This window comes from Bidens hawaiensis, unplaced genomic scaffold (assembly GCF_021521415.1).
Source record: "Bidens hawaiensis isolate Kalapana, Puna unplaced genomic scaffold, B.hawaiensis_p1.1 tig00059255_1, whole genome shotgun sequence".
Taxonomy (NCBI): Eukaryota; Viridiplantae; Streptophyta; class Magnoliopsida; order Asterales; family Asteraceae; genus Bidens; species Bidens hawaiensis.
This window is the reverse complement of record NW_027500687.1, coordinates 1-14,820: the sequence shown is the minus strand read 5'-3', so window position 1 is coordinate 14,820 and position 14,820 is coordinate 1. Positions and strand designations below refer to the sequence as shown.

Genomic DNA, 14,820 nt, shown 5'->3' with positions numbered 1-14,820 from the left:
ATTTGTTTCTTTTTCTTTCACATAATATTTTTTTACCAATTTAAGTTGTTAATTATATATGGGTCAAGTTATTTTAGAAAGGAGAACAAAAATTAGAAGGATAAGGATTTTTGATAAAAAAAAAATTTAAAAACTAATTTAAAAAAGCATAACTCAAAATATAAATATAAAACAAAAAAAAGTGAAAAACAAAAATGTTTCTACCGTCGTCCTCATTAAAAAAACAATATTGAGAAAAAAAATATTATTGTGTCTTTTTATTTATAGTTGTGTTTTTTTGTTTATTTTCATCATTCATTGTTTTTTTTTCCTTGATGTTGTGTTAGGTTACTCAACATTGTGTTATATTTTGCTTGAGATTGAGTTATATTTTGTTATCTATTGTGTCTTTTTTTTATCTTTCATTGTGTTTTTTTAATATTTTCGTTTTTGTGTATTTTCTCCCGCCATAATGTCTTTTTTTTTGGAACAAGAAAGAAGAGGGAAAGGTTTTAGGTTTTTTTTTTTATTTTTTATTTATATTTTGAGTTATGATTTTTCTATTTTTGCCTTATTTTATATTTTAACATTTAGCATTTATATTTAAACCTTGAATTCATATTAATTAATTAAGAATATATTAAAATTGTGACAAATACTTACATTATTTACAAATTGACCCCTTCAAGTTTATTTAGTTACACGGTTAATCCTATAAAACTTTCATTTGTAACCCTCAAGTTTCGTTAATTACACAATTAACCCCACACATCTATTTATATATGGTATCCCACAACTTTCATTTAGTTACACCATTAACCCCACAGTTTTTTTATATGAACCCTCAAGTCCCATTAATTCACAATTAACTCCAAAATCTTATCTTACTATACTATTAAAGCAACATATCTTTTCCACATGTCATTTAACTAGGTTATACACATAAGATGTCAAGTATACAATTTCTATAAATAAATTATCCACCTAATAAACAATTTAATTTTAAATATTAACTCATAAGTTGGAGAATGTTTCAAAACAAATGGTTATAATCAACATTTATTGAGTAGCAAAGGTATATAATTGTCTTCATTGTTATTTTCTAAAATTTTGAGACTTTGCTATTTTATTTATTTATTTATTTATTTTGGATTTTGGGAAATTATTTATGAACGTTTGGACTGTATGTATGGATGTTTCGATTGAAATGGTGGTTTAAGTCACGAAGTTTGGATTTTATTATTACTTTATTAAACGGTTTAATCAAAATTATAATTATTATATCTCATTGTTAGATTCATATTTGTAGTATTCTTTATGTTGTGTGCTTATATGTTTTATAATTTCAATAAAAAAATAGTTTTTATGGCACACAACTTATTTTACAACAGCTACATCTTATCTTATCTTACTACACTATTAAAGCAACAAATTTTTTCCACATGTCATTTAACTAGGTTATCTACATAGGATGCCAAGTATACAATTTCTATAAATAAATTATCCATCTAATAAACAATTTAATTTTAAACATTAACTCATAAGTTGGAGAATGTTTCAAAATAAATGGTTATAATCACCATTTATTGAGTAGCAAAGGCAACTAATTGTCTTCAATGTTATTTTCTAAATTTGAGACTTTGCTATTTTTTTTCTTTTTTGGATTTTGGGAAATTATTTATGAACGTTTGGACTGGATGTATGGATGTTTCGATTGAAATGGTGATTTAAGTCACGATGTTTGGATTTTATTGTTGCTTTATTAAACGGTTTTATCAAAATTGTAATTGTTATATCTCATTGTTAGATTCATATTTGTAGCATTTTTTATGTTGTGTACTTATATATTTTATAATTTCAATAAAAATAGTTTATATAGCATATACAACTTATGTTACAACATTTACATGTTTACGATTCATAGTTTACAACATATGATTTCAGTACATGATAAAGTTTTAATTATTATGTCATTTTTTGTTTCATGGTATAAGTTAGAAATATGTTTTAATTTGTTATTTATCTCTATTTTTCGTTGTATGTTGGATTTTTTTAATTAAAACATTAATGTGATACATTATATTAATAATGTTAGATTATCTGCCGTTTACGATTCATTAAAATGTATAACACATACACATATATACATATATATGAAGTTTTATATATTTCCATTCGTGTTTAACACGGGATATAACCTAGTGTTTTAATATGGTAACCTCAAGTTCCATTAAGTTACACAAATAACTCGACAAGTTTTTAATATGGCATGAACAGATAATGTAGCGAACAAAACCGATGCCGACAAAGTTTCCGTCGCGTTCCTGCCACAACGCGCGAGTTTAAAGCAACTAGTTATATATTATATAAAATCACACTCATTTTTCTGAAAAAAAAAAGTTTATGAATTTTATAATTTGTACACTGAACACGACAATCACTCAATACATAACAAGAAGTCAGTCGCTTTTAATACAAATAAAAGTTTTCTCGACTAGCGTAAAAACTACATTTCTTCTATAAAAATCTAATTATTACCGGTCGTAAACCGAAAGAAATGAGTAGGTTTTATACCAAAGATTCAAAAGGGTCCTATGTCTTGGGCCTCCAATGGTTGGGCGGGTCCTGTCTGTTTATACAAAGAAAGGGTAGTTGAATCACTTAACGAAACAATCATAGCTAAGTAGCTAACCATCCGTGGAAAATAAATTGGTTGAAAAAATAATCCAAAATTTTTATTAAAACCAGCTTTATGTAGAAAACTTCAATCAACATGTACACAAAAAGCTTGTCTATAATCCAATCATTGGCTATTTGTAGCGGAGCCTTGAGGAACACTATACATTAATGACTTCAATTGCTTACTAAGCTTACTACTTTCCAAAGCCAGTTCAAGCTCTAAGTCATCCGACCACCATTGCTCCGATCCATGTGCTTCCAAAAACTTTTGCTTCCCTTTTGACAACACAAAAAGCTTCACGGCGATTGAAGGCGGCCTCACATTCTCCTTCTCGCCATCACCACCAGCGGTTTGATAAGTATGATAGCAACATATGTAATCACTATTGTTAACATACAAATGAGGCACCCATTTATTAAATGCTGCTACATGATTACCACAACCGCCATCCTTTTCAACACCACCATACACCATTGCTTTAACTTTTTGCCAAACAACAACAGCCTTTTCGCCTACGTTTTTCAAACTCATTGCAAGTGAAACCGAGGGTGGATTAAACAAATGGGTCTCCACAAAAAGCCCATTTTTGGCCAACGATTCCCCAATTTGGAGGGTGAATCCTGCCCCTAAAGAATGGCCCGCGACAGCCACATTATTACTTCCATACGCATCACAAATCGCCTTCAATGCTTTAAGTGCCCCATCAAACCTCGCAGAACCTTTCAAACTTTCCCATGCTAGAAACCTTATACGACAACACTAAGATCAGTTTGTAGTGAGAGATCAGTAGAGAGAGCAAGCAGGTATTTTTAAGCTAGGTTTCTTGAGCTACATGACAGCTTTCTATAAAAGAAACTAGGATTAATTTTATATTACAAACATGAACATTTTCATAAATACCCAAGCAAGACTAAAAATTTCATATAACCCCGACTTTAATGAATTTTTATTTGGTTTTTGATTGAAATCGACGATTTATTTTCAGAAAATTATTGTTTATGGACAAAAGAGATATATATATATATATATATATATATATATATATATATTTATTGTTGGGTTTTAACAAGATTATCAAAGTCATAAAACTCCAATTTTATGAAAAACGCAACGGATAAAAGATTTAAATCTTGTTAGTTTATAATAAAACCAATTTTATACATGCAAAACCCAAACCCGGATCCAAATACGAAATACATACTATCAAACACATGCATGTCACTATAAGTTCATGCATGTTAAACTACCTTTCAAGTAAACCAAAGAAGTATGAAGGAGATGGTGAAAAGTAGGCAAGAACTTCAATAGGTAGTTCCTCAAGCTAGTATACCCCAAGCTCCAACAACACACCTTTAGCTAGGATTTTAGCACTTGAAAGACACCTCCTTGTTCTTCTTCTCCTTTGGCCGAAAATTGGGAGAGAAAGGAAGAGAGTGAGAGTGTTTTTGTTACTTGCAAAAAAATGTTGAATGAAAGAGGGAGAGGTGTTCATTCAAAATGCACCTCACTATGGACCAATAATATCCATTGCATGTACCCACTCACAAAAAAATATAATAAAAAAACATAAGAAAGAGAGGAGAGGGGGGGAGGGGGGGGGGGGCTTCCTTCCTTTCTTGTCCATATATAACTTTTTTTTTATAAAGTTTCCTTTTATACACAATGGTATAAAACTCATATTGTGTTATAATACAACATATTATAGGTAACATGCTAGGTAACATTTTTTAACATATTGTTACTTAACCATCTTAAGTAACATTATGGAATGCTCTCTCTCAAAATATAAATCATCCATATGATTTATTTATTTCACAAGTATATTGTATTTAGAAACCCTTTCTAAATAACACAAGTGTTAATATTTATTTACTTATGATCATATCATATATAAACAAATATAATTGGTGTTTGTATAGCTTGTTATTGGGTATGACCCGACTTGGATCATAACGTACTAGCCACATCGATAATAATATGTGTCTTGGGCAGACCGAGACCAACAATCTCCCACTTGCACAAGATACATAGAAGATTGATGCAAGTAGCAAATACCGCCTAACTATGGTTTACTACCCCTAATACGCATGACGTAGTGCCATTCAATAACATCATCCCCTTCAAGTCCCTTACTTGAAATGATTTAGGTACATCTATCATTTATCCTTTTGCCTCAGATGTCATGTCAAATCCAGAGACACAGAGTGATCATTCTCTGTTGATTTAACTTTCAGGCCTTAGACATCTCACTCTCAACGAATAAGAGGGACAAATCCCCTCTTGACTACATACGTCTCTCACAATCACCTTGTACCAGACCTGATCTTTGCCTTATGTACTGTCATATTTCAGAGCAGCGAAGAACTAAGTCAAAGTATAATACTTGGTGAATATCAAGACCCAATATGTATCTCAGGTCGGAGGATACTATGATATTCGCTTTTACTCAAATTTACTCATGATCAATCACAAGGATTCCATGAAGTAACATTTGAGAGCAGGTCAGTCCAATATTTATAACCCATAAATATCTATGAACCTTGGCAGCAATCCTTGCTCTATATTCATATCCCATGAATATCCACCAATCCAAGTTCATAATAGTCTTACCTTCATATTTGTTCCCACAAATATGAGCGACTACGGACATTTAGAATAAGTAACTTATTCACGGATTTAAACATGCTAAAATGGAACATAACTCAAAATGTCATAATGATAAACCATAATCATATGAATGAGTGAAAATAACAATTGTTCCGATTTCCAAATACAAAATTAGATCATATCCAATCACTAGAATATCGAAGTCCTAAGGCACAAGTGTGACCTTCATGCTTTGGCCTTTCAAGGAGCTTCGTGAGTGGATCCGCAATGTTTTGATCGGTGTGAACTTTGCGAATACGTATCTTTCCTTTCTCAACTTCATCCCTTATGTAGTTGAATCTCCGCTCAATGTGCCTCGTCTTTCGATGAGCACGAGGTTCCTTGATTTGAGCAATCGTACCCTCGTTGTCACAAAAGATTTCTAGATGGTCCTGAATGGTACGGACCACCCTTAGGTCGGCAATGAATTTCCTAATCCACGAAGCTTCTTGAGTTGCCAATGAGGCGGCAATGTATTCCGATTATGTGGTGGACAATGCTACCATATCTTGTTTCGAGCTCTTCCAAGAGACTACCCCACCATTCATAACGAAAACATATCCCGATTGTGATCGAGAATCATCTCGATCGGTTTGGAAACTTGCATCCGTGTAGCCCTTTACAATGAGTTCCTCCTCACCAGAACCGTATATTAAAAACATGTCCTTAGTCCTTCTAAGGTGTTTCAATATACTCTTAACCACCATCCAATGGCTACTTCCCGGATTATGTTGGAATCTACTTGTCATGCTTAAAGCGCATGACACACCGGTCTAGTGCATGCCATTGCATACATGATGGATCCAATAGCCGATGCGTATGGGATCCCATTCATTTTATCTTGCTCTTCCTTTGAGCTTGGACATTGAGACGTACTCAATATCATTCCTATTTGAATAGGTACCAAACCTCTCTTAGAGTTCTCCATTTTGAACCTTTTCAAGATTTTGCCAATGTATGCACTTTGGTTTAAACCTATCAACCGCCTTGATCTATCCCTATAAATCTTTATTCCCAAAATATAGGCGGCTTCACCAAGATCTTTGATGGAAAAACAACTTCCAAGCCATGCTTTTACACCTTCCATGGTTGGAATGTCATTCCTAAATAGTAGTATGTCATCAACATACAATACTAAGAAGGTAATGATGCTCCCACTAGCTTTCTTATACACACAAGCTTCATCACCATTTTTGATGAATCCAAATTTCTTAACTTCTTCATCAAAACGGTGATTCCAACTTCTAGATGCTTGTTTCAATCCCTAGATTGATTTCTTTAACTTGCATACTTTGTTAGGATGTTGTGGATCGATAAAACCTTCGGGTTGTACCATATAGACATCTTCCTCAAGATGCCCATTTAGAAAAGCGGTTTTGACATCCATTTGCCATATCTCATAGTCATAATGTGCAGTTATGGCAAACAATATCCTAATAGACTTTAGCATTGCTACGGGAGAAAAAGTTTCATCCTAGTCAACCTCTTGAGTTTGAGTGAAACCTTTTGCTACAAGTCTTGCTTTATAAGTATCCAAGTTTCCATGCATATCGATTTTCTTCTTGAAAACCCACTTACTTCCAACCGGTTTGGAATTAAGAGGTGGTACAACCAAATCCCATACTTGGTTGTCATGCATGGATTGCATCTCAACGTTCATGGCTTCAAGCCATTTGTCACAATCGGATTGTGACATTGCATCACGATATGTGGTGGGTGCATCCGAATCTACCACATAGCATCCATCCATGAAAAATCCATATCTTTCGGGTGGATGTCTAATTCTAACGGATTTGCGAACGTTTTGTGTGTTTTGATCAACCATTTGATCATTCTCAACATCCTCTTGTTGATTGCTAGTATCAACCAAACGTGTATCGGCTTGTGGTTCTCGATCCTCCTCGAGTTCCACCGTTCTATTAGTACCTTCCATAAGGAACTTAGTTTCCAAGAACTCGGCCTTTCGAGCAACAAACACCTTTTGCTCGGTTGGGTTGTAGAAATAATATCCCATAGAATCTTTGAGATATCTTACAAAGATACACTTAGTGGATCGACTTTCAAGTTTGTTTTGGGTGTTGTTCTTAACATAAGCCTCACAACCCCATACCTTTAAATATGATAATGATGGAGCCCTTCCATTCCATATTTCAAAAGGTGTCTTGTCCACTTTCTTGGTTGGGGCCATATTTAGAATACGGGCCGCGGAGAGCAAAGCGAAACCCCAAAATGATAGAGGCAATGTGCTTCTAGCCATCATAGATCGAACCATATCCAATAAAGTTCGATAACTCCTTTCGGATTGTGTTGTGGTGTTCCGGGTGGAGTAAGTTGTGAGATGATCCCACAACTCCTAAGATGATCTTGGAAAGCATCACTTAGGTATTCACCTCCTCTATCCGAACGAAGTACTTTGATGGTTTTATCGAGTTGATTTTGTACTTCATTTTGGAAGATTTTGAACATTTCAAAAGCTTCATCTTTGTGTCTTAACAAGTACACATACCCATAACGACTATAGTCGTCGATAAAGGTAATGAAGTATCTCTAACCATTCCTTGTCATTGCCTTAAAAGGACCACATACATCCGAATGTATGATACCTAATAAGTCTTTTGCCCTTTGGTTTGTTCCACTAAAGGGGTCCTCAGTCATCTTTCCTAACATACAAGACTCGCATTTATCAAATGAATCATCACTTGATTCCAAAAGATCATTCTTTTGAAGTGTATATATGCGATCTTTGTTTATGTGACCAAGGCGACAATGCCAAAGATAAGTCTTACTCAAATCCACTTTGAGTCTTTTGGTGCTTGATTGGTACAACATGTTATCATAAGATGTGTTATCATGAACTAATTCATAAATGCCATTAGATGGCATTGCTTTAAAATAAAATACATCATTCATGAAAACATAAATACAATCATCCATAAACTTAAAATCATAACCATATTGTCTTAACAAGGAAACGGAGATAATATTCCTAGTCAAACTAGGAGCATACAAAACATCAACTCTTTGAGATAGGTTGGACAATTCCTCATCCAATGCCCTATCTCCACACATCCAAAGCACGGATCCTCCGCGCAAACCTTTGGCTTCTTTTCCTTCGGTTTGGGTGGTCCCACTTTTGCCTTTCCCTTGAACTTAGCCATGACTTGTCCCTTACCTTTGGAAACCTTTGCCTTAGGTTCCGGGTGATGCCTCTTCCTATTGCCTCCCTCATTGATCGTGAGAACGGGTAAAAGCTTTTTACCCATTCCCGTCTCGGCCGTCTTGAGCATTGCATGAAGCTCACCAATGGTCTTGTCCCACCCATTCATGTTATAATTCATAACAAAAGTCTCAAATTTCTTGTTAGCCTATTTAGGATCAAATCCGTGGCTAACTCGTTTGAGACACGACAATTAAGGCACTCGAGACGATCAATGTGGCTTTTCATCTTAAGCACACAGGAGGGAAGCGCTCGAAGCGTTCCATCCTAGCTTGTGTAAGGAATATTTCCTTAAGTTGGGTGATTATGTCGTATGCCCCATGAAGTTCAAAATCCTTTTGAATTTCGGGAATCATAGTTCCCAACATGAGGCAAGCAACTTGCACCGAATCCTCATTGTGCTTAACCCAATAGTTATGGTTTTGGACATCGTCAACACTAGGTTCATCGGGAATAGGATCCTCTATTACGTAGTATTTCTTTTCTTGTTTGAGAACGATTCTCAAGTTTCGATACCAATCCATAAAGTTGTTATAGTTTAGACGATCCTTGTCAAGAATAGATCTAAGTGATAGGTTGTTAACAGGTGGAATAATAACGTTAGGTGGGTTGTTGATTGCGTCCATCTACAAATATAACAAAGCTCAATTTTAGTATTTTCGATATCAATAATTAATTTTAATCGTTAATACCCTTTATGTCTCCAAGACAATTAATGATTAAAATCTAGAATCCAACGTTACATTCAAATAGTAGTTAGGTGACCTTTATCCTACTATATAAATTAACAAGGTAGTTAACGTTTGATGATTGCAACCCTTTGCAACTTCTAGTTATATGGGATCGGTTAAACATCTTATGTTTAGTTGGCATGTTTAATCCCATCAACACCATTGTATGCCATGCTTCGGTGACCCTATTCACATGGTTTCCAATTTAAGTCGTCCTACTTATACACATATGTGAGTTTAAACATATAAGCTGTTAGGTGACCTTTATCCCACAATATTATAAATCCACCTAAACCTCACAAGTTTCCTTCAACATGGTTAGGTGACCTTTATCCCATATCGAGTTCCCAAGTGATTCGAGTGTTGTATAAAAGGATGGTGTTCGACTTATTTTACAAAGGGATTTTCATTTTCTAAATTCTAGACTGGAAAACCATTTATGTACCTTTCATTTGCATGCGTTCAAATGTATGGTACTTAGTTGAAAAACCCATTTTCAAAGTTCCTATTAATAAAACCAATTTTATTATGAAATCATTAGACTTTAATAAAACCAATTTTTATTACCTAACGATTTCTAAGGAACCAATTTTATGCTAGTTGTTGATATTAAATAGTTAGCAGACCATATTGCAATAACACAAACAAAAGAAAATCAACCATGCAAGCATAAAACATACAATCACAAGTTCATAACCATAACCTCCTAATGTTGACTACACTTGTTGACCAAAGACAAGTGTGTCAAAAAGGTCTCTCCTAAGGGACCCGAAAGGACATAATCTTGTGTCGGTGAACTCCCACTTGATCCCGCATCCAAATGCTCCAAGTGTTCACCCCCGTGTTGTGGTTTCCACTTTATTTGGGCTTCCATCCTTGCATCTTCTTTTACAAAATATGTCCTAATACATTTTTTCTAGTAAAAGAAATGCATCTAATCTACTTATTATTACAAACCAAATGAATGAATAAATAGATTACAAACCCAAATAAATATTACAACCATATCGAATGAACAAACAACCACTTGAATGAACAAACACATCAACACAATCATTTAACCAAACACAAGGCCATGGCTAGGTTATGAACATCTATTACACATCCAAATATGTAATAATCCAAGACCAAAAATTGGTTCCCCTTTCCCTCAAACTTTCGGCCCAAAAAAAACAACCAAACCGAAAGTTTCGGGTTTTTGTCCAAACAACACAATCAATCATCCAAATGACTTAGTTTTTCAAGATTACCACATGCATGTAAAGTATAACCTTGAAAAACCACGGGGTAACCAAAACTCCTAAAATTTTCGGCCATATGGTAAAACCCCACCATAAACCTGAAAATTTTTGGGTCTAATGAAGCATGCATCCGTATAAGCGGCTCTTGATGCCATTGTTGGGTTTTAACAAGATTATCAAAGTCATAAAACTCCAATTTTATGAAAAACGCAGCGGATAAAAGATTTAAATCTTGTTAGTTTATAATAAAACCAATTTTATACATGCAAAACCCAAACCCGGATCCAAATACGAAATACATACTATCAAACACGTACTTGTCATTATAAGTTCATGCATGTTAAACTACCTTTCAAGTAAACCAAAGAAGTATGAAGGAGAAGGTGAAAAGTAGGCAAGAACTTCAATAGGTAGTTCCTCAAGCTAGTATATCCCAAGCTCCAACAACACACCTTTAGCTAGGATTTTAGCACTTGAAAAACACCTCCTTGTTCTTCTTCTCCTTTGGTCGAAAATTGGGAGAGAAAGGAAGAGAGTGAGATTGTTTTTGTTACTTGCAAAAAAATGTTGAATGAAAGAGGGAGAGGTGTTCATTCAAAATGCACCTCACTATGGACTAATAATATCCATTGCATGTACCCACTCACAAAAAAATATAATAAAAAAAACATAAGAAGGAGAGGAGAAGAGGGGGGGGGGGGCTTCCTTCCTTTCTTATCCATATATAACTTTTTTTATAAAGTTTCCTTTTATACACAATGGTATAAAACTCATATTGTGTTATAATACAACATATTATAGGTAACATGCTAGGTAACATTTTTTAACATATTGTTACTTAACCATCTTAAATAACATTATGGAATGCTCTCTCTCAAAATATAAATCATCCATATGATTTATTTATTTCACAAGTACATTGTATTTAGAAACCCTTTCTAAATAACACAAGTTTTAAAATTTATTTACTTATGATCATATCATATATAAACAAATATAATTGGTGTTTGTCTAGCTTGTTATTGGGTATGACCCGACTTGGATCATAACGTACTAGCCACATCAATAATAATATGTGTCTTGGGCAGACCGAGACCAACATATATATATATATATATAGTTAAAAAGGGAAAAAATTAAGCTAAAAATGGGTATATATAAAAGTTTGAAGATAAAGATGAGCATATATGAAGTTTTAAAATTATAGAAATATAAGAGTAAAAGATCCTTTGTTAAATTGTTTTTAATGAATTGGGTATATTTGATATTTTTAATTAGTTTCTAAGGGCATATATGATATTTTTAGTTTTGCATGGGTATATATGATATTTTCCAAGTTTATAGGGGTATATATGAAACTAGAACATTGTAACTAATTCAATAGTTAAACAAAGTCAACACACGAATACCTGAGGTCGTCTTCTATGTCACGTCTAACAGTCGGGCCTTTTAAAAGTGTGCCCCGAAGGGCTAGAACCGCACAAGGTGCACAGGTCGGCCTAACGAGGATGAAATTAGACATGGCTGCTGACCTGTCCATTCTAGTATTGCATCATAAATAGATCCGTCGTGTTCATCGATTAATGCTTTTGAAAGTTTGTATTTAAAGGTTATGAACCATTTTGGGGCGAGTGCGGTTTCTTGTGATCGGTTTTCTTGTCGGTCGAGTTCGAGTAGGTAAATTGATTGGATGAAGCAGACTATGACAGTCCTTTTGTAGTTTCCATCTTTCCTAGAATCATAAAAGTTATTTACAATACTAATGTGATTAGTAAGAACATATTTTTATTAGAAATTTAAATGCTATGTTGCAGATGACACAAATATAATCAGGTTATGAGTTGTGGTTTCGGACTCATATAGTTCTAGTTACTTGTTTCTCCCATTTAATTAAAAGAAGACCTTGCTTTTATTTTATTCAATGTGCCTTTTTGGCCTGGCCCAGTCAATACCCAGCCGAGTCTTTTTTTTTTGTCATGTTTTGCGTTAATTTCTTTTACCCGTTTGTTAAACAAGTTGACCTGTTAAAAAATCAGATAAAAAAATATATTTTATAAGGTCAACACATTTATTACCCTTTTAACCCATTTAGTACCCTGTTTAATTAAAGGGGTCATACTTTGGGTCGACTTCTTTAACCCATTTAGTTAAACAAGTTGACATGTCAACCAGTTTAAATTTACTAGATAAAAAGAACTACATATACTTTATAAAGTTAGACATGCCAACCCGCTTGTGGCCTGTTGAAGCTATTTAGTATCCGACTTAATTAAACAGGTCATGTTTTGGGTTGCTTTCTTTGACTTGTTTTAGTTAAACAAGTTGATCTGTAAACCAGTTTGAAATTAGATAAATAAATATATATTTTATTATTTTAATAAAATAAAGAAGATGAAAATCTTGTCATTATGATCAACATGCCAACCCATTTTTGACTTGTTTAACCAATTATTGCAACCCACCAACTTGATGACCTTTTTAACCAGTTTATAACTTGAATTCAACTCATTTGCAACCCGCCAATCTGTCATCCAGTTTAACTCATTCGTATAATTGAGTTAAATAAGCTATGTTCAAGTTACATACTAGCTTTAAAATGTGTCCAAGTTAGGGCTGATGTCGACTTTATCACGAACAAATACATGGGTCATCTTCAGGTTCATTGATTCAGCTCGTTAACCCAAAAACCGTAGCCCAACCCAAACGCTAGATATGAAATATCCACATGGTGACTGGATCAGTTCAAATGTTCCAGATGCAAGATATTTTACATAATCTTTCTATGGCTTACATGCCTTATGAGTCATGAATATTCCTATTCGAATCTTTAACAAGTTGCTATAACTTCTAAAAGTTCATGCTACTAGCTTTTAATTATGTCCAATTTATGTTCTTTGACCTGTTTAGTTAAAAAGTTAACCCATCGACCATTTTAAAAATCGGAAATAAAAATAATAGATACCGGTCAGCATGCCAACCCTTTTAGTACAACCTGCTTATGATCCTTTTAACTGGTTTATCACTTGATTTCAACTCCTTTACAACCCACCAACCCGTTTACAACTGGTCAATTTGTCCTCATTTTGACTCATTTAGATAAATAACTTAAACAAACCATGTTCAACTGTCCAAGTTAGGGTTAGTGTCTTTAACACGAAAAAATACATGGGTCATGTTGGAGTTCCTTGGTTCAACCCGAAAACCACCAACCCGACACAAAGTTCATACATAGCATTCAATTTGAAAATTAAAAGTGAAAAACTAACCAGCTGGAATTGATAAGATCTCTCCAATTTAGGAAAGAAACTTTACGAGGTCTAGAAACATGAAACGCGTATGGATGATGATCATCGCCTTCAGGAACCACTTTCTGATTCGACGACATTATTATTGGCTCCTCCAACTTATGCTGTTGTTGTTGATCGCTGTGAATGTAAGACTTGAAGAGACTATGATACGGTACTTTGAGGTATGATGACAAAAATGTTGATGATGCTTTATGGGAGCATTTGATTCGATTCCATAATAGTCGATTTGTTTTCTTAAAAAATATAGCACTTCTAACGGTCATGTTAGAGTCTAAGTTATGGTTATTCTTACGCAAACCCCACAAATAATAATAATAATAATAATAATAATAATAATAATAATAATAATAATAATATGGTGGTGATTCCTCTAGGGTACTATAACCTGAAACGTAGAGATGAAGTTTCATTGGCAAACTCAAGAAACGTGGGGAAGGGTTTAGCGTTTAGTTGTTACACTTTAGGTTTACCGATAAGGTTAAGAGTCTAGAATTTAGGGTTTAAGGTAGCATTTAGTCTAGGCGTGTTCAGTTTAATTATTTTTGTTTTCTAGTTTTGGGTTCGGTTTTTAAGTTTTCTCAGTTTTTCTCACTTATTTTATGACGAAAAAAACTGATTGAAAATAATGAATTTAGATATAGATAATTTTGTTAATTAATTGGTTATTACACATTCGGACAAAAATGTTTGAGTTGTATATTTATTAAATTTTTATAAATTACTTACGATAAAAAATAAAAATCTATAAATTCGGTTCGGTTCAGTTTTTTAATTTTTTCGGTTACCGATCATTTTTTTTAGTTTCTTGCACACCCCTAGCTTATAAGTCTTAGGGGCAAAACTTAGAACTTAAGGTTCTGGGTTAGGTTTGACGAGCTAGTTCCAACACGGCTAGAATGAGTACAATTTGAATTGTTTTGACGAATCAATAACGCCACCATCACCATAGATTATAACATGATTTCCCTTGTAATGTTGCGATGTGATGCGTGACGTCTGACGTAGGCTGTCGTGGTCT

General features: G+C 33.8%; 1 pseudogene across 1 annotated transcript; it reads right to left on the bottom strand.

Annotated features, from left to right (window-relative positions):
- Positions 1 to 2,782: 2,782 nt before the first annotated feature.
- Positions 2,783 to 13,879, bottom strand: LOC143602623 (GDSL esterase/lipase At4g10955-like; annotated as a pseudogene). Its single transcript, XR_013147884.1, has 3 exons — positions 13,761 to 13,879; positions 11,904 to 12,226; positions 2,783 to 3,404 (listed from the first exon to the last, which is right to left on the bottom strand). The product of XR_013147884.1 is annotated as a GDSL esterase/lipase At4g10955-like (transcript).
- Between the last annotated feature and the right edge of the window lie 941 nt (positions 13,880 to 14,820).